At 50.6% G+C, this 27,632-nt stretch overlaps 1 protein-coding gene across 2 annotated transcripts in view; it reads left to right on the forward strand.

Moving 5' to 3' along the window:
* Positions 1-27,632, forward strand: part of LHFPL2 (LHFPL tetraspan subfamily member 2) — a 195,878-nt gene that overhangs the window by 123,551 nt on the left and 44,695 nt on the right. Inside the window, exon 4 of one of the 2 annotated variants that reach the window (XM_066381704.1) lies at positions 18,530-18,678. The exons of the other annotated variant lie outside the window; for it this stretch is intronic. The gene's annotated coding sequence lies outside the window, so the exon portion shown is untranslated. The remainder of the gene's footprint in view (positions 1-18,529; positions 18,679-27,632) is intronic. 2 annotated transcript variants of the gene reach the window in all.

A 27,632-nucleotide genomic window follows, 5' to 3' on the forward strand; every position in this document is an offset into this window, starting at 1 on the left:
CATTTATGGAGAGCTTTCCATTTGCTGAGCGCTGTGCTTCAAATGCACGGTCCATGCATGCTAGGGAATGTAGGTCCTGTTGTTATTCCCATTTCACCTGTTAAGAAACTGAGGCTTAGAGATTGAGTAATTTGCCCAAGGACACACAGCTCATAAAGTGATGGAGCTGGGGATAGGTCCCTAGAGTTTATGCCCTTAAATATTCTCTATTGATTCTGTCAGTCCCTTTTTAATTTTATTTTTGTCCGTATGTATCTCTCTCTCTCTCTCTCTCTCTCTCTCTCTCTCTCTCTCTCTCACACACACACACACACACACACACACACACACACACAGAAGGCTGTGGTAGATGGACTACCTAAAGATACCTTGTTTGAGAGAATGTCTCATCATAGTTACAACTAGGATGGTCATTCCACTCAAAGATTGCTCCATGTAAAGTTGAAATTTAGTATTACATTAAATTATTCTCATTGGTGGACAAAGGAATGTAGAGAAAAGTAACTAATAGTCTAACCTCAACAGTGTGTACTAATAGTGAGCAGGCATGTGTAGCTCTGGAATTATGTCTGTGCCTGGATTTAGTGACTCACAGACAGTCACTCCAGAATTTTATTGGTGCAGTAGAAAATAGAACACTTGAAGTTCATTGCTAAAGCAGATGGGATTAACCTTTGCACAGGTTTTTAAGTTTTCATTTTATTATTATTATTATTTTGTATTTTTCTGAAGTGAGAAGCAGGAAGGCAGAGAGACAGACTCTCACATGCACCTGACCAGGATCCACCCGGCATGCCCACCAGAGGGCGATGCTCTGCCCATCTAGGCTGTTGCTCCTTTGCAACCAGACCTATTCTAGTGCCTGAGGTGGAGGCCATGGAGCCATCCTCAGTGCTCTGGCCAACTCCAGTGGAGCCTTGGCTGCAGGAGGGAAAGAGAAAGACAGAGAGAAAGGAGAGGGGGAGGGGTGGAGAAGCAGATGGGCATCTCTCCTGTGTGCCCTGGCCGGGAATCAAACCTGGGACTTCCCCACGCTGGGCCAACGCTCTACCGCTGAGCCAACAGGCCAGGGTCCAGGATTTTAAGTTTTAAAGTGTTGAGTGTTCTCAGTCTCCACCTTACCTCCTCCGATTCATCCTCTGTATAATGAATGGCCTTAGTTAACAAAGCTGGGTGAGGTGGGGTCTCTTTTTGAGGGTCTGCTCTTGACTTAGTTCATGCCCCTGCAAATATATATCAACCTAGTCCTTATTCTTATCAAGAACCAGAAGTTTCTACTAAAACTTCTCTCTGTTTAGTTGGCTCTGTTGGAGCAAAGTACGACCTCTAAAGCAGTGTTTTTCAACCGTGGACCAAGTCCATAATCTTCATACAACACCAGGGTGGTTAACTCTTTTGCAGACCACAACAGTCCACGGACCAATGGTTAAAAACCTCTGCTCTAGAGAGTGAATTTAATGGGCATTTAGTTTTGTTTTTATAGGTGCTTTTGGAAAAGCTGGAACTGTTTGAGAAACTATTTCACAGCACATCCAGGTGGCTCGAATGATCTGCCTCCACGCATCACACCAGTTTCAAACAAGACTAAAGTTTGTAGTACGGTTCTCTTCTGGAGCATGTAAGGCCCTCGGGGAGAAACATGAATTTATGTAGGTGCTTAGGAAGTATTGAGTAATAATTCTTTCAAGCCATGAGGGCCCCATTTGCCCGGCAGAAATTTATGAACACAGCGCTAGTGGCTTATAAAAGTTCATTTTCTTTCCCAAGTGCCTAGCTCTATTCCTGAAAGGAACAATTTCATTGAAGGATTTGACCGTACTACGTCTTTACAGAGACACACCAGAGAAATCCCACTCCTGATTCTTGAGCAGATGACAATGACATTGCTGAGATAGAGCCTTAGATATGGCCCTGCTGATGAGGACTCTCTTGATGAAAGAGGTTATGGAGAAAAAGTTGCTAAATTACTTATCTGATCTGATATGGTGGACAGTTAAGACCACACAGGTCATGTTTGAGACAGACCTGCAGAAACACCTCACAGTCTGGACCTGACTGTCTGTAAGTGTGTGTGACTTGCCTCACAGTAACAGCTTGTCAGTGGTTTCCAAAACATCTGTCTCAGAGAGGGTGGTTGAGATTCCTCCAGGGGAGTGTTCCATTCATTGTCCATGAGAAACCAGAGCGAGTGGGAGTCAGTGAAACAGATCAGGAGGAAATGCTGCACTCCATTTGGGATTACAATGCAGATGAATTCCATATTTTGGTTAGGGAATGTTTTCTTTTAGAAAAGAAAATACAAGGAAGAAAAGTTTAGATTCTGACCCAGTTACTGAAAAGCAGACTAAGATGCGCTTAAATGCCCGCTGAAAGAATCTCCTCAATTGGTGTGTATTTGTTTTTATTTTGATGTGTGTGTGCACACGTGCAGGCAAGACCATGCTTTGCTGCCACTGGCCCGACTTTCCCAGCAAGGTGGCCTGACCTCGCCAGAACAAGCAGCTCTAAGACTGCCCCAGTCAGAAAAGCTGTGGATGCCCTCACATCTGTACCGCTTGGTGACCCAAGGATTCAAACAAATAAAACATATTCATCCTATTGACTAAAATCACAACTGAGGTTTTTCTGGCTAATTTTTCTTGTAAAAATAGTGATCCTACAAGAAAGCAACATTTGATCTTGATTTAGAGATTTTAAATGCCCACCCTGTCCCCTACTGTATCCAAGAATGGAGAGGCTGATTTGCAATTTGTACATTGTGTCAGAATGTGCTGCCCCTGACGGTTCCAAACCAAAGATCTGAGCTCTGTCTCACCCTCTGAGGTGCCACATACTTGGTCATGATATTGAGTAGAGGAGACACACAGACCCTGCCCTCATGGAGTTTACTGTCTGCAGCAGCCTGGCACTCGGCCTGGAGGAGAGTGTGTCGTCGTCTGTCCCCCCCCCCCCCCGCTGCCACCGCCGGGGCTGCTCTGAGAACTGGGAGGCTGTTCCCCCCCCCACCACCGGGGCTGCTCTGAGAACTGGGAGGCTGCTCCCCCTCCACCACAGGGGCTGCTCTGAGAACTGGGAGGCTGCTCCCCCCCCCACCACCGCAGGGGCTGCTCTGAGAACTGGGAGGCTACTCCCCCCCACCACCACCGGGGCTGCTCTGAGAACTGGGAGGCTGCTCCCCCCACCACCACCACCGGGGCTGCTCTGAGAACTGGGAGGCTGCTCCCCCCCCACCACCACAGGGGCTGCTCTGAGAACTGGGAGGCTGCTCCCCCCACCACCACCACAGGGGCTGCTCTGAGAACTGGGAGGCTGCTCCCCCCCCACCACCACCGGGGCTGCTCTGAGAACTGGGAGGCTGCTCCCCCCCCACCACCACAGGGGCTGCTCTGAGAACTGGGAGGCTGCTCTCCCCCCCACACAGGGGCTGCTCTGAGAACTGGGAGGCTGCTCCCCCCACCACCGCCGGGGCTGCTCTGAGAACTGGGAGGCTGCTCCCCCCCCCACCACCGGGGCTGCTCTGAGAACTGGGAGGCTGCTCTCCCCCCCACCACAGGGGCTGCTCTGAGAACTGGGAGGCTGCTCCCCCCCCACCACCACCGGGGCTGCTCTGAGAACTGGGAGGCTGCTCCCCCCCCCCCACCGCAGGGGATGCTCTGAGAACTGGGAGGCTGCTCTCCCCCCACCGCAGGGGATGCTCTGAGAACTGGGAGGCTGTTCCCCCCACCGCAGGGGATGCTCTGAGAACTGGGAGGCTGCTCCCCCTCCACCACAGGGGCTGCTCTGAGAACTGGGAGGCTGCTCCCCCTCCACCGCAGGGGCTGCTCTGAGAACTGGGAGGCTACTCCTCCCCCCACCACCGGGGCTGCTCTGAGAACTGGGAGGCTGCTCTCCCCCCACCGCAGGGGCTGCTCTGAGAACTGGGAGGCTGCTCCCCCCCCCACCGCAGGGGATGCTCTGAGAACTGGGAGGCTACTCCCCCCCCCCACCGCAGGGGATGCTCTGAGAACTGGGAGGCTGCTCCCCCCCCCCGCCGGGGCTGCTCTGAGAACTGGGAGGCTACTCCCCCCCCCCGCCGGGGCTGCTCTGAGAACTGGGAGGCTGCTCCCCCCCCACCGCCGGGGCTGCTCTGAGAACTGGGAGGCTACTCCCCCCCACCACCACCACCGCAGGGGCTGCTCTGAGAACTGGGAGGCTACTCCCCCCCACCACCACCACCGCAGGGGCTGCTCTGAGAACTGGGAGGCTACTCCCCCCCACCACCACCACCGCAGGGGCTGCTCTGAGAACTGGGAGGCTGCTCCCCCCCCACCACCACAGGGGCTGCTCTGAGAACTGGGAGGCTGCTCCCCCCCCCACCGCCACAGGGGCTTCTCTGAGAACTGGGAGGCTGCTCCCCCCCCACCACCACCGGGGCTGCTCTGAGAACTGGGAGGCTGCTCCCCCCCCACCACCACAGGGGCTGCTCTGAGAACTGGGAGGCTGCTCTCCCCCACACACAGGGGCTGCTCTGAGAACTGGGAGGCTGCTCCCCCCACCACCGCCGGGGCTGCTCTGAGAACTGGGAGGCTGCTCCCCCCACCACCACCGGGGCTGCTCTGAGAACTGGGAGGCTGCTCTCCCCCCCACCACAGGGGCTGCTCTGAGAACTGGGAGGCTGCTCCCCCCACCCCCACCACCGGGGCTGCTCTGAGAACTGGGAGGCTGCTCCCCCCCCCCCCACCGCAGGGGATGCTCTGAGAACTGGGAGGCTGCTCTCCCCCCACCGCAGGGGATGCTCTGAGAACTGGGAGGCTGTTCCCCCCACCGCAGGGGATGCTCTGAGAACTGGGAGGCTGCTCTCCCCCCCACCACAGGGGCTGCTCTGAGAACTGGGAGGCTGCTCCCCCTCCACCGCAGGGGCTGCTCTGAGAACTGGGAGGCTGCTCCCCCCCACCACCACAGGGGCTGCTCTGAGAACTGGGAGGCTGCTCTCCCCCCCACCACAGGGGCTGCTCTGAGAACTGGGAGGCTGCTCCCCCTCCACCGCAGGGGCTGCTCTGAGAACTGGGAGGCTACTCCTCCCCCCACCACCGGGGCTGCTCTGAGAACTGGGAGGCTGCTCTCCCCCCACCGCAGGGGCTGCTCTGAGAACTGGGAGGCTGCTCCCCCCCCCACCGCAGGGGATGCTCTGAGAACTGGGAGGCTACTCCCCCCCCCACCGCAGGGGATGCTCTGAGAACTGGGAGGCTGCTCCCCCCCCCCCGCCGGGGCTGCTCTGAGAACTGGGAGGCTACTCCCCCCCCCCCCCGCCGGGGCTGCTCTGAGAACTGGGAGGCTGCTCCCCCCCCACCGCCGGGGCTGCTCTGAGAACTGGGAGGCTACTCCCCCACCCCCGCCGGGGCTGCTCTGAGAACTGGGAGGCTGCTCCCCCCCCCACCGCAGGGGCTGCTCTGAGAACTGGGAGGCTGCTCCCCCCCCACCACAGGGGCTGCTCTGAGAACTGGGAGGCTACTCCCCCCCACCACCACCACCGCAGGGGCTGCTCTGAGAACTGGGAGGCTACTCCCCCCCACCACCACCACCGCAGGGGCTGCTCTGAGAACTGGGAGGCTACTCCCCCCCACCACCACCACCGCAGGGGCTGCTCTGAGAACTGGGAGGCTGCTCCCCCCCCACCACCACCACCACCGCAGGGGCTGCTCTGAGAACTGGGAGGCTGCAGTTGGCAAGCCCAGCATCTGTTTCTCATTGCCACCTTGCAGTGCTGGGCGGTCAGTGATTTTCCTCGGCTGCCCTCAGGCCTCCCCACCCTGGTCTCCCAGTTGGTGGGCCATGCTTAGCTCTCTATTCCTCATAATGGCCTGGAAGAGAGTGTTTGCAGCCTGCCCCTCCCACATGGCTGGCCACTGGGGCATATCTGCCCCCAGCATTTCCACCTGGGATTATTAAAGACAACCAAAGGCTAGGCTGGCTCCTGCCACCACCACCCCCAAGTCACCTTCTCTGTCTTCACTTGTAACAGTGGCTTTTATGTCGTGTCCTAGTCCTCCTGATATTTTGTCTTAGTTGTCACTGTGTGCAGATCTCCCTGGCTCCTTCAGTCCTCTGCTGTGCGTATCTGAAGGTCACTGGACAGGCTGAGGAAAGACTCTTTCTCAGCCCCACCATGGCCTCCCCGGCCCCCTCTGCTCTAGGGCCTGCACGGGAATGCCATGGCTCCTCACCTGATCGCCCTGCACCCGGGAGGCCAGGCCTGCGGTGAGAGGATTGTAGCTCAGGGAAAGGCTGAGGGCCTCGTCCTGCTGTGCTCTGTCTCTCAGAAGGGCAGCAGAGCACAGGTGGGGAATGTAGAGAGCCTCAGCAGGAGGGATGGGAGATGGCCCCGCAGTGCCGCACCAGGGCACGCGCTGCCCTTCCTGAGGACAGGGCAGAGTGCTAGGGACATTTCCCTGGGCACTTACTGAGCCGATACCGAGTATACAACCCTGTGGGGAGGTGACAGGGAGGTTGACGAGGATTCAGAGCTCGAGGAGTGTGCGGACTGTCTAGTGAGAGACAAAAGATGTGCTTTTGTAATCCACTGTGCTGCACCATTGAAGGCGCACAGATACAGCCTGGGGCCCCCTTGGAGGGGGAATGGTCTTGACAGGAAAGACTTCCATGGAGAGGTGGCATCCGAGGTAGACCTTGAGGGCCAGGTGGGAGAGGCTGTCTAAGGACTGAGGAAGCACCAACACTGAGGTCAGCTAGCGCAGGAATCCCGCTTGGCCGAGCGCTGACAGCCGTGGGATGGACCCACCTGTGACCAGAGCCCCCCAGACACAGTGGAGTGGCTGGGCTCAAAGCAATTCACAAGCACCCTTTGCTAGTAGAGTCCAGCGGGACCAGGGCAAGTGGGCGTGGCAGCTCTGTACAAGTGCATGTCCAGTCACCTGCCAAGGCCACAGCAGCACTTCCCATCCAACACCCAGGCGTCCCAGGGGACCCTGCTGGGGTCATGTGCTCTGGGGTGATGCACAGCCCCTTAGGGACTCTTCTCTTTTCTTCTCCTGATGGCGAATCGGAGCCCTCACACAGTGCTGGAGAATTTATTTCCAAAGGATGTGAAGATAGTTGCACAAAAGCTTAACTCCAATGGTTTTTTCCCCCTAAAAGACAAACACAACGAGCTATTACGTTTCTGTAATTTCGGAGTTCTAGAATTACAAATGGCTTTCCTCTTAAAGTTGACCCTTGTCATAATTCAAACTCGAAGCATTCTAATGTTATTTCTACAACAGAAATAAATCTTTTAAATGGAGATGCTTTTTTTTTCTTTTCTAGTTTTAGTTTTAACCTCAGTGGTTCTGCTTCTGGCCGTCTGTGGGCTAGATGGGCACAAGCTGGTGGCTGCCCTCACCAGACTCGGGAAGAGGTCCTCGCGGCTGCTCTAATTATGACCGTTTGCCTGCCGTGCAGATCTGAACTGAAAGTTCTCTTTTGTGTGAGTTTTGCAGAACAGTATGACTTTATAGGTTTATTTTTTATGTTCCCCTCTTTTGAGTGTTACTGGATCCCCAGTCACTGGAAGGCCAGGATCTGTTTCAGTAACTGATTTATCAGGTGCCAGGCTGGTCACACACTTCACTGCCAGAGTTTATGAAAGGGACCCCACCTCCTTCCCCAAGGACTTTGTGACTGGCTCAGCCATGAGCGGGCCACAGAGTGTGACAGGTTTTCCACACAGCAATAAATGTGAAGTGGCTTCTATGAGCCACAGTCACATTTGAGATCTGAGCTCTATGAGCTCCTGGGGCAGCTCCCAGGCTCCCGAGGCTGCACTCGAGCTGCTTCAGGAGTGGGTGAGAAACTTCAGAGGAAGTGCTCTGCAGGCTGTTGGGCCGCCGGTCAGTTCGTATTCTGTTACCAGTCAATGCTTGGAGGATGCTCTCCCCACATCCGCTCCTTCCCTCTGGCTCCTCAGATGTGTCATCTCTCCCACCTTCACTCCCTGCCAACCGAGAGGTCCTGTTAGACTGTTTCTTTCCAGGCCGCTGACGTAGTCTGTGCTGCAAGCAGAACCGTACTGGTCTGGGATGAAGGGGGAGTGACAGATGGTGGGGGAGGAGGGGCTGCAACTCACTGGTGTTATATCAAGCAGTTAATTAGGAGACCGCTTCCTCTCAGAGGGAGGTGAGGGATTTTCTTTTCCTCTGTTCTTACTGCTAATATTCAGGCCATTTTTCCTCCCGAAGACATCAGGTTCTACTCTAAACCTCCCATGATTCTCTCCAGCAATGCTAGAGACCAGCATTTTCCCTCATCACTGATGTTGGGGTTTCCTTTTTGCTAAAGGTCAAGAATGTGGGGTGACAACTCTGTGTCCCCATAACAACGTAATGGCTGCTAGCAGGGCTGGGTGGTTTATTCCAATGAGTAGGTCATTCCAGATCAGCCCAGAGAGCCACTTCAATGAGACCATTGTCTGCCTCCCGTGCAGAAGGAGCTGTTGTCCAGGGCTGCTATTACAATAGTGAGTTTTGCCACTCAGAAGTCAGATCTGTTACAGAAAGGTAGCCGCAGCAACAGGACGGTTGACTCCATGCTGCAGACCACAGGTGCCAAGAAAGACTCCCCCCCTCCTATCTTAGGGAGACTAAAAACAGCCAGTTGGTTCTCCTCCCAGCCAGTTCCTGCTGGGGACCACCAGGCCCTCTGCTTTCTAAAGACATGGTTCCTATGAAAGACAGGTGAGTCCAAGCTCTGTGGACTGTTAAAATCAGTGACTGATAGTTTGGCACTGAAAGGAGAAACTTGAATGGAAGCCATTACTTTTGGAAGAACACTTATGTTTCTTTCATCAATTTTGCAGCATCAGCAAATAAAATGCAGCAACGCAAAGATCATCACAAGTCCCTTTTTCAAGAAACAAACAAACAAGACAGTGACCCAGTTCTGTCCCTTTTCATTTATTGTACTGGGTATGGTTCAAACATTACCAAAGAAAACTGGAACAGTTCCATTTCCTAGTTTAGTTAATGTGAAACAGGTCTTTTAGCACACAAGGGAATTCCTATTGATGGGCATGAGGTGTATTATGTTTGTTACATTGTTAAATTGTGTAACATTGCTGGTACAAAATAAATGCAAAAAAAGAAGAAAAAGAAAGAGAGAGCGAGAGAGACTTTTGCCTGAAAAGAAGGGAAAGTGTGTGCGTGCATGTGTGTACTTTTTAAAACACTTTGTGTTGGCTACACACTCTGCTGGTCACCTTCAGAGGCCACTTAGAGTCCACCTGGAGAGCCGCAGGCCTGTATGATGTACTGAGAGAGCATTAGATGCTGAACTGTGTGGTCCTACCCCAGTGCAGTGCGAGATCAGAAAAGGGAGAGACTTGTGTAGCTTGGAATGGAATTTAACTGTATCTTATTCACTTCAAAGGGTGGCCTATGGAAATGCTAATAATTTTTTTTTTTCTTAAGCAAAAAGCTTGGCTTGTTTGTGTAGAAGTTATGAGGGAGGGTAAGGAAAAAGCCAGGCATGGCCATGTGGTTTTAGGTCTCCATCCCAACATCCTTGGACGCGGTGATGGGCAGCCCTTCCCAGAGACCCGTCCCCACAGACTGCAGTGCATCGTTCTCTACCCTAGGTGACAGTGCAGAGGGTCTGAAAGCTCTCTTCTTCTCTGGGAAGTGAGGTAATCAAAGGTAATGGGAAAGTCAAATAACAAACGTTTTGAGCACGAGCTGTGTATAATAGTCACAATAACCACCTTTACTGAAGGCATATGTATACTAGGCCCTGTATACATATGCCTTCACATACGCACTTCATATACATAAGCACTTCACAGTCTTTTATTCCCCACAGTAACTCAGTGGAGTATACTGAATTAAGTGTTGCCCATAATTTCACAGATGAGGAAACAGGCTCAGGAGAATTAGTGGCTTGCTTAGGGTCATTACACGGTTGTTGGCTGGCAGGGCTAAGAATTTGAACTCTGTTGCAGACTTACAGCTCATGACCTTAAGGATTGTGCTTCTGGCATGTGTTTGGTGCTAGGCACTAGACAATAGAAAGAATATGTGGGCCTGCAGGGTGGGGGATGCAGACCACAGACAACCTGGATCTCAAACAGGACAAGAACTAGATGAAAAGGGAGCTCACGTTGCAAGTGCTGTTCTCCTCAGCCCAGGGATCCGGGGGTGTGGGGAACTGTTCCAGTGCAGGTAGGGTTGCTTACCTTCCGAAGTAATGAAGAGAGTTGAATGTGAAGGTGATGGTGTCACGGACAATTCTTCTTGTTGATTTTGGAAACAATTCTGTTTCCATAACAAGTCTGTTATGGTAGTCACACATTCAGGTAAATAGAATGAGTAAAACAGGGTGATGTAAAGCATTAGGGAGGAGTGGAGACTGGGGCAAATTAGAGACTATAGAGAGCAGCTGCTGCTTAGTTCTAATTATCATGTGAAAATGGCCTAAACTGAACAAAAGGGCAAGTGATTTGGAGCTCTTTCTCATCACCCTCATAATGTTTTCCTGGCACGGTGGTGGTGGCAACACTTGAATATTAGTAGTACTGTGTATTATAATTTTGCTAGTAAGATAGTATAGTTGGGGAGATTTCAAACACTGCAGATGTAATGACTAATATGGTGAAACACAGGCATGTGATATTTGGTATAGAACAGAACCTTCTAAAATAATGGAGCAGACCTTACCAAAATTGTCAGGGCAGAATAGCTCAGACATTTAAACCGTGAGGCAAAAGTCATTTTCATGATTTTAAAATTTTCATGAGGCTGTACTTTGTCCAGTGGGAGGAATAAAACCATTCCTCAAGAGGCTGGGCTTCTCTCCAGTCCTGAGAACCAGTATGACAGGCTCTGGCTGAGAGAGATGAGGGCAAAACTTGTCCTGGCTCTGCGAGCTGTTGTGGTTTCTTCTAGAGGTGAGAAAACTGCACTCCTCTATCTTTTGGGGGGGACATCTGGCTGACTGACTGTGTGTAGTTGAAGAGGCACTAACCTCTACTGGCTAAGTTCTGCTTGAAAAATGGCACCCTTTCCCACCCCCGTGTGAGCCCATGCCTGTGGAGCTGTGGGCTACCCTCCTCTCCACATGGTCACATTTGATCTCCGGAGCTGTTTTGAGCCTATGGCATGGGTCTGTTCTTGCATGGGCTCCTCAGAAACTGTAGTGAAGTCTGGCAGTGGAAGCCGTGACTGGGTGATCTTCACAGAAGAAAACCCAGAGAGCTCCCTTTTCATGGGTCTTTTGATTGACTCCTACTTCGCAGAGGGAGAATGCCAAAGTCCTTCCCAAGGGTATGATTAGTCCGATTACTAAAATTCTGAGACCAGTAGGCTCCATCCAGCTTGTGGTTTTGATTGTATTTAGAAATCGTTATCTGTTTATGTCTGCATCCAGAATCCACTGTCATGTGCAGATGGTGTGGTCAGGTCTGGTGAGGCACTGTAGTAACAGAGTCTAGAGGCCAATAGTCATGACGTGTCTGTGGTGAGGGTATAGGAGTTCCAGCAGTACCCCACCAGGCTTGCCAGGGGAGCCAAGATTCAGCCTCCCATGCCCTGGACAGGGGCCTCAGGGCTGTGAAGGCACCAGCAGGGTGGATGGGGTTGGGAGTTAGGGATGGGGAGGGGCTGAGCAAGAGGGCTGCCGGGGGGGGGGGGGGTGCTCCTGTGACTGGGCTTTCTCCCTTGGCCCCTTCCTCCTTCCAGCTGTGCCAGCTTTGGGGAGCTCTGCTGGTTACGGGGGCCGTCGGTCCTTGCTCTCCTCAGTTCTTCCCTCCCTGCCACTGCCCCTGTGGGCAGTCTCTCTCCCCTGGGGGAGCTCTGAGGAAGTGGGTGGAGCTGAGCAGGTCTCCGCACCCTGCTTCCCTGCCTTGGTCTTCCCTCCCTGCCCCTCGGTGATCTGCTCAGGCCCTTCCCTCCCTGCCCCTCGGTGATCTGCTCAGGCTCCTCCCTCCCTGCCCCTCGGTGATCTGCTCAGGCCCTTCCCTCCCTGCCCCTCGGTGATCTGCTCAGACCCTTCCCTCCCTGCCCCTCGGTGATCTGCTCAGGCTCTTCCCTCCCTGCCCCTCGGTGATCTGCTCAGGCCCTTCCCTCCCTGCCCCTCGGTGATCTGCTCAGGCTCTTCCCTCCCTGCCCCTCGGTGATCTGCTCAGGCCCTTCCCTCCCTGCCCCTCGGTGATCTGCTCAGGCCCTTCCCTCCCTGCCCCTCGGTGATCTGCTCAGGCTCTTCCCTCCCTGCCCCTCGGTGATCTGCTCAGGCTCTCGGTGATCTGCTCAGGCTCTTCCCTCCCTGCCCCTCGGTGATATGCTCAGACCCTTCCCTCCCTGCCCCTCAGTGATCTGCTCAGGCTCTTCCCTCCCTGCCCCTCGGTGATCTGCTCAGGCTCTTCCCTCCCTGCCCCTCGGTGATCTGCTCAGGCTCTTCCCTCCCTGCCCCTCGGTGATCTGCTCAGGCCCTTCCCTCCCTGCCCCTCGGTGATCTGCTCAGGCCCTTCCCTCCCTGCCCCTCGGTGATCTGCTCAGGCCCTTCCCTCCCTGCCCCTCGGTGATCTGCTCAGGCCCTTCCCTCCCTGCCCCTCGGTGATCTGCTCAGGCCCTTCCCTCCCTGCCCCTCGGTGATCTGCTCAGGCTCTTCCCTCCCTGCCCCTCGGTGATCTGCTCAGGCTCTTCCCTCCCTGCCCCTCGGTGATCTGCTCAGGCTCTTCCCTCCCTGCCCCTCGGTGATCTGCTCAGGCCCTTCCCTCCCTGCCCCTCGGTGATCTGCTCAGACCCTTCCCTCCCTGCCCCTCGGTGATCTGCTCAGGCCCTTCCCTCCCTGCCCCTCGGTGATCTGCTCAGGCCCTTCCCTCCCTGCCCCTCGGTGATCTGCTCAGGCTCTCGGTGATCTGCTCAGGCCCTTCCCTCCCTGCCCCTCGGTGATCTGCTCAGGCTCTCGGTGATCTGCTCAGGCCCTTCCCTCCCTGCCCCTCGGTGATCTGCTCAGGCTCTCGGTGATCTGCTCAGGCCCTTCCCTCCCTGCCCCTCGGTGATCTGCTCAGGCTCTCGGTGATCTGCTCAGGCTCTTCCCTCCCTGCCCCTCAGTGATCTGCTCAGGCCCTTCCCTCCCTGCCCCTCGGTGATCTGCTCAGGCTCTTCCCTCCCTGCCCCTCAGTGATCTGCTCAGGCCCTTCCCTCCCTGCCCCTCGGTGATCTGCTCAGGCCCTTCCCTCCCTGCCCCTTGGTGATCTGCTCAGGCTCTTCCCTCCCTGCCCCTCAGTGATCTGCTCAGGCGACACCACGACGGAAGGCCAGGGCACCGCATGCATTCAGCTGCTAAGCTGCAAAACTGTCTCTGAGTCCTTGGCAAAACCACTTTCTCTCACAGAACTGTTCCTTTGTGTCCTACCCTGTGGTACATCCCAGGGTTCAGGGGAACGGAAATGTCACGGAGCAGTCCTGGGACGCCAGAAAATGGTTTTTATTCCCTTCTATTCCTTTGAAGATAACGGTTTCTCTTTCTACATTCTAGCAAGCTTGTTTAATTTGAAACAAAATACCATTAAAGCTTTTATGCTTTTACCGTGGACTTACAGTAAAGGGAAAACAATAATATTCTAAGATTTTATTTGAAAAGCTTAAGTTGAGGCGGCTGTGTGATTTTGGCAATGTTCTCCTGTGTGAAATCCCTCAGCCATACCCCAGTCTCCTACCTTCCCGGTGGGAGGTGGGCAGGATCAGGGAGTTCTATCAGAGTGGAGGGGCACGGTGCCTGAGCAGAGGAGGCCGTGGGCTTCATAAGGTCCTGCGGGCAAAGCTTAGGCCATTTGTTTCCCCCAAGGATCTGTAGCTGCTTCAGGGATATGGGAAGCAGGGAACGCTGAGCCCACATCTGGAGTTCTGCCTTTGGGTTCTTGTTTTGTTTTGAATCCAAAGGGTGGTCTGGAAAAGAAAACCAGCAGTCACAGTGTGGTGGAGTGAGTCAGCACAGGGATGGGTGAGGTGTGAGGACAGTTAATCACTGAGTCACTGACATTGTTAGGGGAGCTGTGAGTGTCCCCTGACAACTCACTTTCTAATTGCCTCCCATGTGGAGGAAGGAGCCCCTGGATGCTCAGAGCAGCCTGCGCAGGGACACAGCCGGTTCTGGGCAGTGTAGGAAGAGGAACAGGCTCCTGGACTCCTGGCCCTGTGCTCCCTTCTGTGCACCAGGCTCATTCCCAGGGTCCCCCTGACTTCCTGCTCCTCTCTGGGCCCTGAGCACACTGCTGGGTCCAGGCCGGGCAAGCTGCCCTTGCCTGTTGTTTCAGCCTTTGGGCCCTGAGAGCCCCCTTTACTCTCCTGCTAGGAGGGACTTCAGGGTTTTATGAGGCTAAGTGTCTGGTCCCTACGTGGCCCACCCTGGGACATGGTGTCCTGCCTCATTGTCCGCCTCTCCCTCCACCCGCATCCAGCAGATTATTACATGGTGGTTGGGCCACAGCTGTCAGTGCCTCCCTCCTAGGATGTCGTCTGGGGCGCTCTCCCCTGGGCTGTGCAGAAGAGCTGAGTGAGGAGAGCCTGCTGAGGTCAGTGCCTCCCTCCTAGGATGTCGTCTGGGGCGCTCTCCCCTGGGCTGTGCAGAAGAGCTGAGTGAGGAGAGCCCTGCTGAGGTCAGTGCCTCCCTCCTAGGATGTCGTCTGGGGCGCTCTCCCCTGGGCTGTGCAGAAGAGCTGAGTGAGGAGAGCCTGCTGAGGTCAGTGCCTCCCTCCTAGGATGTCGTCTGGGGCGCTCTCCCCTGGGCTGTGCAGAAGAGCTGAGTGAGGAGAGCCCTGCTGAGGTCAGTGCCTCCCTCCTAGGATGTCGTCTGGGGCGCTCTCCCCTGGGCTGTGCAGAAGAGCTGAGTGAGGAGAGCCTGCTGAGGTCAGAGCTGGAGCTGGAGTGTCTGCACCCCTGCGGGGCTGGAGAAGGCTCAGGCCTCCACTTTTTTCTTGTTCTAATTGCCTCTCTGGCATTTTTCCTCCTTTTCTTTCTTTGAGCAACAGCTTAAAATCTGAGGCAGGGCCTACACATTTGGAGGGGAGATTTAAAATATTTAATAAAACAGCTTTAGTTCTGAGAATGAAAAGAAACAATTTTAGGTGGTGATAAATGCTTGGCTGACTTCTTTTCCGCTTTTCAGAGCTGATCCTCCAGATTAGGTTTTTGGCACATGGCTTTTCCTTAACAACCCAAACAAGCCGGGAGTGTAAATGACACTTTCTATACTTTTCTTCTGCTGAAAAGGGGGCTCTGACCTACTTCTAGCACTGACATCTTCCCAGCCAGAGTGCCCCTCCCCCATCCCCTTTGTTCAAGGAAATTGAAAAGTGATGCGTGGCACCCCGCACCTCCAACCCGGACTCCGTGTGAGCAGTACGTCGACAAACTAACACTTACTGTTCATTCCAGGTGACTCTTATATATATTTGTCACACATCCTATGAGGTATGTCACCAGGCAATACTTTGTTCATATGGTTTGAATTACTGTCATACCTAATAGAACAAAGCTTCATTTGTTTTAAAATATTCCGTAGTAAAGGCTTAATGTTTAGCACTCACAGCGTATCTTCTTCAAGGGGTAGCACTCTTGTGGGAAGCAGCAGTACCAAGAATGTGAACAATGCCTTCTGAAATCGGTAATGGCACTGAGTTAGACCTAAGTTACTTTTTGCTGCAGGTGAGCAGTGACTACCTGGTGTCCCTAGGAAGCAGGGGTTTGGGTCCTGTCACGAAGGCTGTCAGTGGGCTCTCTGAAGGAGAGAACAGAGCTGCGTCTCTGACGTCAGCTGGTGTGCTGCCCAGGCTACCCCAGATCACGCCTGTTTGGCACCACTGGCTTGACCTGGTCTGCTCACCATCGGGGAAGCAGGTCAAACCCTGGGCCTTCCCAGTTTTGTGTCTCTGGGGTTATTTGGAAGAACAGTAAAATGACTCCCTAATCGTAAACTGACACTGGAATCATTTGGGTATATTTGGGTATAAATGTCATTAATTATTTATACAGATTGTTAAATGAGCCAACATCTAAAGCAAAAAGAAAAGTACTTTTGAAAATGTTGCTACATTCATATGCTGGTTTTTACAAGAATGTTAAAAATTATTTCGTGGCTATGATTCATACCCTGATGCTTTTATAAATTCTTGCATTGCACAGTGATTCAGTCTGTCAGATGATTTCCCTTTGTGAGACTCCATAGGATTGCAAAAATTCAGTGATTTGTTTCACAGATCCTTCCATCTCTCCTCATTTAAGGCTTTCTGTTTTTAGTTTTACAGTATTTTTTTTAAGTGAGAGGAGGGGAGATAGTGAGACAGACCCCCGCATGCACCCCCATCAGGATCCACCCAACAACTCCATCTGGGGCTGATGCTCCAATACTGAGCTATTTTTAGCACCTGAGGCCAACTCACTTGGACCAACCCTCTGAGCTATCTTCAGTGCCTGGGCCACACTTGAACCAACTGAACCACAGACTGTGAGAGGGGAAGAAGGAGAGAAGGGAGAGAGATGGAGGAGGGGAGAAACAGATTGTTGATTCTCTTGTGCACCCTGACCGGGAATCGAACCCGGGACATCCATATGCCTGGCCAATACTCTATCCACTGAGCCCCGGGCCAGGGCCAAGGCTTTCTGTTTTTAAGGCTGAGAGTGGTTTATCATTCAGCTCCATACTAGCCTCGTGCATGGCCGGGCTCCGGCCAACACTGTAGCCCTGTTGCCTGCAGATTGCAGAACACTTTCCAGAGGCAGTCCATGGTTTCATGTTTCAGGGGGGAATTCTGTTCTTTACCCGCTCTTTTCAGTCTTTCATAGGAACTCTGTGACAGTCAAATGAGGTCACTGGTGAAAGTACTTTTCTAAGGAAGGCATCTGCTGTAAGGTTCCAGGAGTTTGGATGAGTAAACTTTTAATTTTAAAGAGTATCGGTGCTTGCCTTTGAAAGGCTCTGCCAGTGAACATGTGGCTGTTTGTGTCCAGTAGGACAATGTGTTTTTAAAAAGTAATTTTTCTAATTTGTTAGCATTATACTTATTAAGGGTGGAAGTTTCATTGTACATATTTATTAATATCGTTTGAATGTGGACACTGTATCTTGGATGTTGGAAGGACTGCTCTATATTTATTGATTTGCTTACATGGCCCATCCCTCAGTTTCCTCATCTGTGAAACAAGATAATAGCCCTTCCCTGTACACGGTGAGGATGTCCAACAGCAGTGCATTCATGCCACACAAAGCTGTCTGGCTCAGAAAATAAAGAAGGTTATCAGACCTAGGAAACAGAAAATGAAAAGTTGAGATTGAGGAGCAGTGGATATTATTACTCATCACCCCAGGCTCCATCCCTTCTGACTCTCCAGCCCTCAGCCCAGGAAACCTCCCTGACTTCACGGTCTTACCAGGCAGTACAGTGAACATCGGTGCCCACATAACACTGTGGGCAGGTGGAAGGGAGTTAGCTAATGTTTCCTCTTGTTGAATGACATTGTTCAGTTACTCTTGATGGGACCAAAAAGCTTGTAATAATGAAATTTGAAAATGTCACAATCTTTTTTCCTTCCTTTCCATGGAAAGAAAATAAAATCTGAAACCCAATCATTCTTGGTTTTGCTAAAGGTACAGTAAGTCCTCACTTAATGTTGTCAGTAGGTTCTTAGAAACTGACTTGAAGTGTAATGATGTTTAACAAAACTAGTTTTGCCTTAGGCTAACTGATATAAATAAGAGTTGAGTTCCTGTGGCATATTTCTGGTCACAAAATCTTTGTCAAACTTCTAAATAAATACCCAAAACACTTCCACTAATATACATTGAAATAAATGTAAGTGATACATACATTTAAGAAAGATTAATAAAAATAAGTAATATCATTCTTTTCTAAGACACTTATTCCAGTTCAGAGTTGTGGGTGGCCAGAGACTCTCCCGACACTCGGAGCACAAGGCGGGCACTCACACCCCCACCCCCACCCACTCGGATGGTTGAGGTACCAGTTCACTGTGCGAGTGCACCTCTGGGGTGTGGGAGGAAACCAGGGTCCCCGGAGGACGCCCACGCAGAGCAACTTCCACACAGACAGTGGTCCCTGCGGGGAATCAATTGTGTATTTTTCCTCATCCACATTATAACAAAAACGATGTTGAATGGAATGGCATTAGTCAAAGACCTGCTGTACAGTAAAATTGGCCATGTCCCTCCGATTTTAAGCAGGGGACTTTGTATATAAAATCTGCAGACACAAGGGTCGGGTGAAATAACGAGACAAGGAGCCAATCCAAACTTCTGATCCTGTCGAACAAAAATGCTGCCGCGTGACGGGGTGGACTGTGCCTCCCAGGAGGCTCTCTCCAAGTCACGCTGCCATTGTGAGCCTTCTTCACTTCTAAGCTCTCGGTGACTTCTCATTTGAACTTTGAAAAAAAAAATCTCAGCATTAAGAGCTTCCCCAAAGGTTAATCTTCAGTCTTGCTTCCTGATTTCCAGACAGAACTGAGTTAAAAACATAAGTGAGTCTGTTTGTTTTTCTGTCTCCAAGGTGTTTGGCCCCATGTTCGTCCTCCCGGCTGAGGCGGGAGAGAAATACTTCGTTACTCAGACAGAGCACTGACAGGAACTAACTTTGGAAATGGTGACTTGACAGAATGTTGGCTGGGGCTACATGTTTCCCAGATTAATTCTGACAAAGTAAGGTTAGCATTCAACTTTCTGGAGTTTCCCAAAGTGTTTTAGGATGTTTAAGCCAACTGTATATTTGTTGCCTGTTTTTCAGATTTCTCCCTCTACTACCTGTTGGGTACTTCATTTATGTCTAACATTTTACTTTCTAAGCTGTGTTGTGGAAGTTTCTATCTTCTTGTAAAAACTACCCTAGAATGTGAATACCATGTGATGTCTTTGATTTGATGTTGGGGTCAAATGGAGGGCACTGTGTGGCCTTCCTTCAGGAAAGAATGGAGGATTGTCTTTTTTTCCTCATTTGGTTCTTAGAGTGCATTCAACTGACAATAATATAATAGCATATCAGGGTCAAAAATCACTCGCCTCCACTGAGTTTTTGTGTGGACAAGACTTAGGCTCAGAGATAGTATAGATGTGTGGGCACATTGTTGAATGTTAATGCCCGTGGCTCTAAATGCTGGGCACAAGCCTCCTACTATTCTAGGTTCTTTATTCCAATGTGATGAGAAAAGAGCAACATGGTGCATTTGAATGACATAATAGACAACTGCATGTTATTGAGGTATAAGTAAAACATGGTCAGAGGGAAACAGTGAAGAGGGCGTTTCACTATTTCCAGGCTTTGTCTCACAAAGACTTGGTTGTATTTTTGAATGATTAGAAGAGATAACTAACTTAGGGTGGCATTCCCTGTGAGTTAGATGACTGTTTTAAACAACTTATTTTAGACTTCAGCTAATGGATAAAGCCACTATTTTCAAACAAAAAAGTTTGGATGCTAGTTGACTCACAGTGTCGGGGTTCTGATGATTCCACCCAAACCCAGCCTGCGTAGGGCTGAGCAGGAGAGGCAGCTGCTCGGCTTCCCGAGTGTGGGGAGGTAGTGGAGGTGGACTGGGGGCTATAGAGGCAGGTGGAGGAGACCGAGAGGGTGCTTTTCTGACTGTGGCACAGTTTCCCACTGTGATATTTCAAACCCCACCAGTCCCACTGTAGGGGCAGGAAACAGTCAGTGGGAGAGATCTGGTCTGAGGCTCCTGATGGCTCTCCTCAACGGTGGGCTCTGGGGCGGCCCTGGGTGGCCCTGCCGTCTGCTTCAGCAGGCTCAGCTATGCTGACAGGAGTTGATGCAAGACGGCTCTTGGCCAGAGACAGAGAGTTTGAAGTGCTCACTTCTTCCTGCTGCTTTGATGTTTGTGCTTGTGTCACTTTTCCTCCTTGCTGCATCAACTGAGGACTGTCCTCTTCCTCCTCCAGTGGCCATTTTTAACTTGTGTATGTATTCACCAACTCTATCATAGTACCCTCTCCCCAAATTCAGCATATTTATTTTAGTTTGTGGTCCAGATAGTTTGAAAAGGTATGAATTTTTATTTTTTCCTCTTTGTGAGGGTATTTTTATTTGGTCTGTAGCTATTTTTCCATTTCACTTCTTTTGCCTTTATTTCTGCACCCCACCCCCTTCATTACAAAAGGGATTGATGCAACATGGTTTCCATCAAGGTTAGTATTAATCCATGGTTGTGCTTCTAGCCTACGAACATAAGTGCCCTTATACAGACTATTTAGACAAGAGCTATGTGAGTGGTTTGTTTTTACCAGATGGCCGAATAAATGACCTACCTGATTCTGTCTTCCAAGGTCATGGGCCAACAGCTCTCGTCTTTAATGATTATCATTACTACCATTTGCTAAATGCTTACTACTATGATGTACCAGGCTCTGTCTAAAGCATTTCACATGTATTTTCCCATTTAATGTTCATCAACACAGTGAAGTAGATAGTATCATCCCTGTTTACAGTTGGGGAAATTGAGACATAGGGAGATTAGTTACTTACCCTGCTTCATTCTGCTGGTATGTGCCATAGCCAGTATTTGAACCTCATCTCAGTCTAGATCTTGTACCTTAAACAAAAATGAGTACCTTCTGAAGTAGAATGATCTCCCAGGGGCATTATTTCAGTGCCTAAAAGTATTTTTTATTGTCATAACTGGGAAAGCACTACTGGCACACAATGAGAAGAGGCTATGGGTCCTGCTAAGCACTACACCGTGTACTCCAAGCACCCATAAGAAATAATTATCTGTACCCTGGCTGGCTGACTCAGTGGTAGAGTGTTGGCCCGGCGTGTGGAAGTCCCAGGTTCGATTCCCAGCCAGGGCACACAGGAGACGTGCCCATCTGCTTCTCCACCCCTCCCCCTCTCCTTCCTCTCTGTCTCTCTTTTCCCCTCCCACAGCCAAGGCTTCATTGGAGCAAAGTTAGCCTGGGCACTGAGGATGGCTCTGTGGCCTCTGCCTCAGGCACTAGAATGGCTCTGGTTGCAACAGAGCAACGACCCAGATGGGCAGAGCATTGCCCCCTAGTGGGCATGCGGGTGGATCCTGGTTGTGTGCATGCGGAAGTCTAACTGCCTCTCCGCTTCTCACTTCAAAAAAAATAGAATCAATCAATTAATTAATTAATTAATTTAAAAAAGAAATAATTATCTGGTTCTAAATGTTAAAGGTGCCAAGGTTGCTATACCCTGTTTTTGGTATAGCAGAGTATTTATGTTTAACAGGTAAGGGGGTACCTTTCAGATGGTGTTCTGCAACTTGAGTTTTTCAAGAAATATTCCTTGTTTGTATAGTTTTAAAAATTATTTTTACATTATTGATTAGTGAGAAATATATAAGTTTATGAGAAGACACTTAATGATATTCTTAACCTTTTAAGTGCAAAAGATTTCTAATAATCTTTATACCTTCCTTATGATGTATAGTTATTGGAATAGAGCATGTTGTTTGGATAATTATACTAGGCATTTTTCTTCTTTGGTTCTCACTTAGAGGCTTCATAAACATAAATTCTGCTAGATGTCAGCAGGAAATTTTTAGATTGTGAAATTTTGTGTCTTGGCTCTGTTTGGGTCCCATAAGCGGGATCAGCTCACATCACCCCACAGACCATGTACCCCAAACCACACGGAGCAGCGATGAGGATGGCTGTAGGCTGAGGGGCAAGGTCTGGGCACAGAGTAAGCAGGCTCAAGTTTCTTTGCCGAGGAGGCTGCGTGTAGGCTCCGGGAGGAGAAGTTTCGCAGACTGAGTCACGGCCTTCTGTTCTGTGTTCCAGCCGTGTGCTCAGCCCTTCTGCTCATCAGGCAAAACCGAGCACCCCAGTTGGAGAACGTTAAGGTCTTCCTGTTTGCCTGATCTCCTGGCACCAAGAGCATGGACATCTGTGTACTGTCTGGCTGTTTCCTCCCCAGCGCCCTTCCTCGGGCCCCAGCAGCACCCCCAGGGCTGCATTGTTTGCTTCTTCCTCAGCTCGACCTTGGGCCAGTTGCCTGTTTATTGTAGTGACTCCTCACATAAAATGTGCTGGGGACTTCTTTGCCTTTTAATGAAATGCTGGGGGATGAGAAATTGAGGATCCAGCTAACATGCAAGGGACAACATTTTGAAATGTATCTCAGACCACAGGGAGACTAATGTTAGTTCCTGCTCAGCCATCTTCTTACTGGAGTTTAGGATAGAATGTTTGGTAGGACGTGGACAGCCATGTTGGCCACTGGTCCCTGCTGACCAGTGACACCCCTCAGACCTCTCTCCACCTTGCCTTTCAGGACGCTCAGCCTCCTCATCCTTCCCCCTTGGCCTGCTCTTTGGTCCTTTTGGCAGTTTTCTAGGTTTCCCAGGGTGTATCCCTGGTCCCCCCGTCTTCTTATTCCACACCTGCACCTTGGGAGAGCCCTGGCATCCCACACTCTGGGAAACTCAAGTCCCTGAGTGCCCGATGTACATCCACAGAGCTCTCAAGTGCTTTGTGATCCAGACTTGACTCAACACATGCTTTCCCCCATATCTCTGTCCCTGGGAATGGAAACATCCAAGTAGTTCTAACAATTCCATGTCATTCTTGGCCTACACAGCCTGTTATTCACTGAGTTCTGTTGTCTCTCCTAAACTGTTCTTAAACGTGGCTTCCCCACTGCACTGGTTCTGGTTCTTCCCTTCTCACCTGGAGCGCAGCAGGATCTTCCTGACAGTCTTCCCAACCCTCCAGCTGTGGCCCTTTCCTGCCCCTTCCACGTGTGCCTCTTCCACGTGTGCCCCTTCCACGTGTGCCCCTTCCACGTGTGCCCCTTCCACGTGTGCCCCTTTCCTGCCTCTTCCACGTGTGCCCCTTTCCTGACTCTTCCACGTGTGCCCCTTCCACGTGTGCCCCTTCCACGTGTGCCCCTTTCCTGCCCCTTCCACGTGTGCCTCTTCCACGTGTGCCTCTTCCACGTGTGCCCCTTCCACGTGTGCCCCTTCCACGTGTGCCTCTTCCACGTGTGCCCCTTCCACGTGTGCCCCTTCCACGTGTGCCCCTTTCCTGCCCCTTCCACGTGTGCCCCTTTCCTGCCCCTTCCACGTGTGCCTCTTCCACGTGTGCCCCTTTCCTGCCCCTTCCACGTGTGCCCCTTTCCTGCCCCTTCCACGTGTGCCCCTTTCCTGCCCCTTCCACGTGTGCCCCTTCCACGTGTGCCCTTTCCACGTGTGCCCCTTTCCTGCCCCTTCCACGTGTGCCTCTTCCACGTGTGCCTCTTCCACGTGTGCCCCTTCCACGTGTGCCTCTTCCACGTGTGCCCCTTTCCTGCCCCTTCCACGTGTGCCCCTTTCCTGCCCCTTCCACGTGTGCCCCTTCCACGTGTGCCCTTTCCACGTGTGCCCCTTTCCTGCCCCTTCCACGTGTGCCTCTTCCACGTGTGCCTCTTCCACGTGTGCCCCTTCCACGTGTGCCTCTTCCACGTGTGCCCCTTCCACGTGTGCCCCTTTCCTGCCCCTTCCACGTGTGCCCCTTTCCTGCCCCTTCCACGTGTGCCTCTTCCACGTGTGCCCCTTTCCTGCCCCTTCCACGTGTGCCCCTTTCCTGCCCCTTCCACGTGTGCCCCTTTCCTGCCCCTTCCACGTGTGCCCCTTTCCTGCCCCTTCCACGTGTGCCCCTTCCACGTGTGCCCCTTTCCTGCCTCTTCCACATGTGCCCCTTTCCTGCCCCTTCCACGTGTGCCCCTTTCCTGCCCCTTCCACGTGTGCCCCTTTCCTGCCCCTTCCACGTGTGCCCCTTCCACGTGTGCCCCTTTCCTGCCTCTTCCACGTGTGCCCCTTTCCTGCCCCTTCCACGTGTGCCCCTTTCCTGCCCCTTCCACGTGTGCCTCTTCCACGTGTGCCCCTTTCCTGCCCCTTCCACGTGTGCCCCTTTCCTGCCTCTTCCATGTGTGCCCCTTCCATGTGTGCCCCTTTCCTGCCTCTTCCACGTGTGCCCCTTTCCTGCCTCTTCCACGTGTGCCCCTTTCCTGCCTCTTCCATGTGTGCCCCTTTCCTGCCTCTTCCACGTGTGCCCCTTTCCTGCCCCTTCCACGTGTGCCCCTTCCACCTGTGCCCCTTTCCTGCCCCCGTGAGCCTTTGAGGATGGAGAGGAGTCATTTTGCTGTCCCAGCACTGGCTCAGAACTGGGCCTGTAAACAGACTTCAGAAGTTTCTCTTGATGGTATGTGACTGTGACCTGCCTTTCACTCTATCCAGCGGCAGAAACGAGATCACCACCACTTGGTTTCTGGCTTTCACTGTGTGGTTTCTGAGTAGTGGCCACCACCAGCCAGGCTTTCTTCCCCCATTAAAATTAATTTAAAAAAAAAATTGCTTTCTTCCTGTAGAGGAAATTAGAGTTCTCATAGACATCAAGTGTCTTAAACAAGATGACTAGCTTGTTGTTTTCTCAGTCACATCCATAGGAGCACCTTTCTCTCCTGAAAGGGTCCCATGTGGTCAGGAGCAGAGAGAGAACTGAGTGTGAAGGGACAGGTTGCAAAAAGGGTTGCAGATTCCTTTCTGGGATCATACTTGATGTGTGTAGACTCTTCCCAGAGTGCCGAGCGTGCTCGTGTATTTTTCCTGAGCCAAGTGAGTATTCTATCAAATGTCAACTGCCTCTTTCAATGGTAACAAGTTGCACTCACAGCAGTTTATAGGACCAGAGGATGCTGTACTCTGGAGCAGAAGGGAAGGAGGCAAAGGAGCCCTGCCAGTCCCCACCCGCCCCCAAGCTGTGTGCGCTTTATGTCAAATGGAGCAAGTCATCTCTTCAAACTGCCCCAGCGCAATGTGTCCAAGGAGCTTTTCTTGAAGAATTTAGACCAGAAATCCAGAGTCACTTGAAATTCATCCTAGTTCCCTGAAACATTTTCGCAAGTTCACAAATCATCCTGCAAGTTGAAAAATGAATTTAAATGGGTAAGAGGGGTTAGAACATAAAGTTTATTTTCATTCTTTTATTTAAAATTCATCATACTAACTAGCTAGCTAATAGGCCTGGATTAAATATCCTTCACCCTTTCAGCCATCATTTCCACACCCCCACCCACACACTCAAAAACATGAGTGTTATCAAGACCCATCAGCTTTGCTCAGAATACAAGCAGTGTCAGCATGTCGTTTAGCCTTTTAAGAAGTGTTTTTGTGCAACCATCCTGGGTTATCCAACAGAAGGAGAAAACCTCCAATCTTTTTTTTTTTTTTTTTTTTTGCCCCAACTGCAACTCTCTCATGTGAATGAACTAACCATTGATTTTCTTCACAGTTCACAGTGGTCCCTCGTTTATTGCAGGGGTCAGGTTCCAGAACCCCCACGATAGGTGAAAATCTGCGAAGTAGCAACCTTATATTTATTTTATTATTTATATATATTTTAAGGCTTTATAAACCCTCCCCACGCTCTTATAAACCTTTCCCACACTGTTAGTAACCTTTCCCACATTTATTTTGCTTATTTTACCACAAAAATAATTAAAATAATAAATATATTAAGAAAACCTAAATACCACAAAATCTGCGATATGGCAAAAAAATTCGTAATACAAAATTAGATACGTACAATTTAAAAACCTGCAATACAGTGAGATTGCGAAAAGTGAACCTCAATATGGCAAAGGACAACTATATATTCTTGATAAAACCTTATGATTTTCTCAAGATTCTCCCCCTCCTGTACTGCCCCACCCAGATGCGGATTAAGGTCGGTTGAGGTCCGGGGCGCAGAAAAAAATATTGGGCCCCTTAAAATAAAGAGACAAGGAATATAAAAATACATGTTAACCATATTTTTAAATAAATAAAAAATATTATGTACTATTCATGTTAAAATTGCACATATGAAACCAAACTTGGTGTCATTAGAAAAAAGTGTCAAGTTGGGGTTTTGCAGGGCCCCTCAGAAGTCAGGGCCCAGGGTGCGCACCTGGTGCACCTGCTGTTAAATCCTGTTAAATCTGCCTCTGGCCCCACCCCACCTAGTAAGCCTAGTTCTCTGTGGACAGTCTTACTCCTCAGTGGCCTCAGTATCTGTGTGCTTCCTGATTCCAGCCTCAGCGACAGTTCCTTGAGGCAGTAAGAAATCTTTCTCTCTACTCTCTCCACCCCCACCACCCAGTATATCAGTCTACACAGCTTGGACAGTCAGAGCTTGAACAAGGAGTTAGCTCCAGGCCACCTACCTGGCCTTTCCCCCCGAGAACTTCAGTACTTAGACCAAGTCAAGTTGGCTGTTGCCAATCATAGTGAGAAACAAGGGTCAACAAATGCATATTAACAGGAGCTTTCCAGTTTGGGAAACTGGCAGTATCAGACTCCTTTTTAAGTGCTTTAGTTTTAGCAGCTAGTTAATGAGCATTACTTTCAAAGAAGGGTGGGGTTTAACAAGACAGGAACAAAGAAAAAATCAAGAAATCAAATATTCTGGGTCTCAGGAAAAATAAAACTATTTTTACAGAATTGGTGCAGTTTCACCCATTATCTCATAAATCCATTGCTTCTGTCCTTTTCAGCATCTGGGCCTGTGGTTTCTTTGTGGGGGAGGGAGGTGTTTCTATGTGTGCATGACTCATTTCCCACCTGCACAGAGGCAGCCTTCCAAGGTCTGCATTTTGATTCCTGTCCACATGACAAAGGCCCAATATGGTTTAGCCTCTGTTTTTTATGAATGGTCACCTCCACTAAAGGGCAGTTTGGAACAAAGGTCAGGAAGTTAGGAATGAAACTGGATGTCTTTGTGAATGGCATTCTTCTTGTTGATATAGCTTTATTCTCACAGCCCATGCCTGCAGCCTGCCTGCACGTTCAGGATATGTGTGGTTGACCACCAAATATTGTGCCTTGCCAGAACCTCTTACCTCTGGCCTGTGCTATCTGTGATTATCGTTGTAATTAGATCAATTGTACTAAACCTTGGTAAAATACTGCCTTTGACAGCATTGGGACAAAATTTTTTTAATAACTTTTTCTTTGGTTGAAAAATCATTTGGTTGATCATAACAAAACAAGACATTTTATTAGATCATTAATAAGAATACTTATTAATGAATTAACAGAAATAAGTGTCCCTAAATGCAAATCGGCCTTCTGGGGCCATTTATAACTGATGAGAGAATTGCACTGCTTGACTTTAATAATTCACCAAGGAACAGAGACTAGACAGCTAACATTAATTTTATGGGACAGTTTTATACAATTTGTTTTAAAATAAAAGGGACATGACTTTTGACTCCTGCCTGAAACCAAAGCACTTTGGAGGCTCTCGTGTTCGGGTTTCTTGCTGGAGAACTCACTCCGAGAGGCTTTGTCCATATCTTGGCACCCTTCTCTAAAAATTATTAAAACTTTATATTCTATTCTTCTGGCATATGGCTATGAAATTCTTCATGACCAAGCATTTTACTTGTCCAGAACTAGAGCAAAAGTAGTTAAGGAAGGACCCTTTTGAAGAGCATGGATTTTCAGAACTGAGTGAGGGTCCTTTAATTGCAGGATCCCTCTCTGATGCTGAGGGCGAGGAGGTTTAATGGTTTAACTGTTAGCCCAGAGACTGGAGTGGAGACTGTCCTACTGTGTTTTCAGGATTGAGAGACAACTCTGGAGCTGGAAGGGAAAGGTTAG

Source organism: Saccopteryx leptura, chromosome 4, assembly GCF_036850995.1.
Source record: "Saccopteryx leptura isolate mSacLep1 chromosome 4, mSacLep1_pri_phased_curated, whole genome shotgun sequence".
NCBI classification, from domain to species: domain Eukaryota; kingdom Metazoa; phylum Chordata; class Mammalia; order Chiroptera; family Emballonuridae; genus Saccopteryx; species Saccopteryx leptura.